Below are 2,681 nucleotides of genomic sequence, written 5' to 3' on the forward strand. Positions count from 1 at the left end.
CACAGACATACACATTTTTTTTTACCCAGTTGGTACAGTCTGCATTTTCTTTTTGCAAGGTTTAGATATAATTCAACACTAGCAACGTTTCAAAGCTTCATAATGAGGTCCTTGAAAAAAAATGTAAAACCTGTTACATAATTAGAAGTCGGCCTTTCATAGTGCTACTCTGTTTGGAACGCAACATCCAAAACCGTACTATTACTTAACAAATTAGGAAATATATGACAGTTGACTGTTTTGTTGAAAACATTTCAGCTCAGGAAACTTTTGAGAATAGTAATAGGAAAAGATATACCCAAATCTCAAAAAGAGAAAAAAACCTACCTCGTGAAACTGAAACCAGCATTACCAAAACGATCATGAAGGCGTGATACCCCATTGTCCTACGGACATAAGATTTCCGTTGAAGTTCTAGGATTAAAAAGTAAAAAAAACCTAGAATTATTAGTCCAGCATTAATTCTGTTGAGCAAAATTTGTTCAAAGGAGACAACCCCCTCCCCCCAACACACACGTGTTTACATAACAAACCAAGTGTGGACATTCCTTTGTTATCGGGTAGTTAAGAAAAACCTCTGAAAAGAACACATTTCACTCACAGTGTGAAAACACTTTCAACTAAATTTTTTCTATGATTCCTTTTAGTGTTTCTCTTCATTTTGCCACTGATAAACCTAACCCAAAATTGCCTCTAAGCCTTTTTTTTCCAGAGAGAGGGCAACACTGTCTGGACGTGGGCAAGTCCACACAACGTCGCTGGTACCTGGTTTAAGTGGACCTTTTTTGTTCGGAAGGCCACACAGTGAATGTAATGCACGTACATAAATTTGTAAACACCGGCAATCGACCCCTATTGTCCATAATCCTCGTTTCTTCGTTGGTGCTATAACTTTTTTAGCAACAGCTGAAATTGGTTTTGTGCACGAATTTCAATCGTGGACTATCGGTCAATCGTGGACGTAATGTTTGTGCCCTAACCCTTTTGTCCTAGGTCCACGATTACCGGTGTTTACATACTCACGCCCACACACACATGAAGGAGAAATATCGTTCAAAATATTTACCTAGCACTTCCGAATATATAAATTAAATGCGGACTCAGTATTGCAAATTGCGGGTATATGTACAGTAAAATGTCTGATATTTGTTGTTTTGCAGTTAGTTAAAAACTTAAAGATGTCTTTTTAATAGTGTGCATAAACTAAAAGTGCTCATTAGTATTTACGAAAACAAATCTGTAATTGACTGTTGAAGGGACTGCACCCACGACCTGTTCAAGCCGGCCCCACTGAATCCTAGAACCCATCGGCTATAGGTAGGTAAATCGTTATGCACATGATAAAAACAAACGTGCACGGACAAAGAGATCTGGGAGCGACAATTACGGATGTGAAAGGTCGTAAATTTGTTTATATCCATTTATTCTCAATTTTACTTGATATTAATTATTATTACATTCCAACATGAGTGTTTCTTTGGTTGGTTGGATATCTAAAAAAGGAAGAAAAAAAAGCAGGCAAGCAAAAAAAAAAACTAGAAATGTGTTTGTGGACAAACACAAGCTGTTTCGGATATTTGAAATACTCTGTACACGTGATGAACACTTGATGAAGTCACTTCGAATGTCATCTGCCAAGTGAAAAGTCAATCAGACATATAGTGCCAAAGTATGATTTGAAGAAAAACGTGTACAAACCCTATGGGGAAAAATGCATCTTTAATGTGAAGTAACCCAACACCTGATGATGTCACGATCACGAATTTCTTCTAGGACCATCTGTAGGTGGTAGTCTAAGTGTGTACCAAGTCTAACGTCGATCGGATTTACGAAAGTGCCAAAGTAGAATGTTTTAAAACGTGTACAAACCCTATGGGGAAAAATACATCTTTAATGTGACGTAACCCAACACCTGATGACGTCACGGTCGCGAATTTCTTCTAGGACTATCTGTGGGTGGTGGTCTAAGTATGTATCAAGTCTGAAATCAATCGGATTTGAAAAAGAGGCAAAGTGGACTGGTGGAAGAAACGTGTGTTAAACCTATGGAGAAAAAGTCTGAAAAAGGAGAAGAAAAAAAAAGAAAAAACAAATCTTAACGAAAACAATAGCTGTTTCGGTGTGTCACCGAAACAGCTAAAAAATCTTAACGAAAATAAGAGCTGTTTCGGTGTGTCACCGAAACAGCTAAAAAAAAATTAAAAAAAACTTTAACGAAAACAAGAGCTGTTTCGGGTGTAACCGAAACAGCTAAAAAAAAGGGGAAAAATCTTAACGAAAACAAGAGCTGTTTCGGTGTGTCACCGAAACAGCTAAAAAAAGAAACAAACAGAAACCAACTTAGAAATACCCCCATCAACAACCATAAAAAAAAACTTTACAGTATCAAAAATTTCACCAAACCAAGATCGTATAATTTTGTTTTTAAATATGCCTTATATCTAAGAGCACCTGAATAATAATGGGGTAGCAGGACAGTTAGTACTTGTTAATTAGCTGTTTCGGTGACACACCGAAACAGCTCTTGTTTTCGTTAAGATTTTTTTTAGCTGTTTCGGTGACTCACCGAAACAGCTATTGTTTTCGTTAAGATTTTTTTTTTTTCTTTTTTTTTTTTTTTTTTTTTTTCTCCTTTTTCAGACTTTTTCTCCATAGGTTTAACACACGTTTCTTCCACCAGT

The sequence above is a fragment of the Patiria miniata genome, unplaced genomic scaffold (genome assembly GCF_015706575.1).
Source record: "Patiria miniata isolate m_02_andy unplaced genomic scaffold, ASM1570657v1 HiC_scaffold_5, whole genome shotgun sequence".
Classification (NCBI taxonomy): domain Eukaryota; kingdom Metazoa; phylum Echinodermata; class Asteroidea; order Valvatida; family Asterinidae; genus Patiria; species Patiria miniata.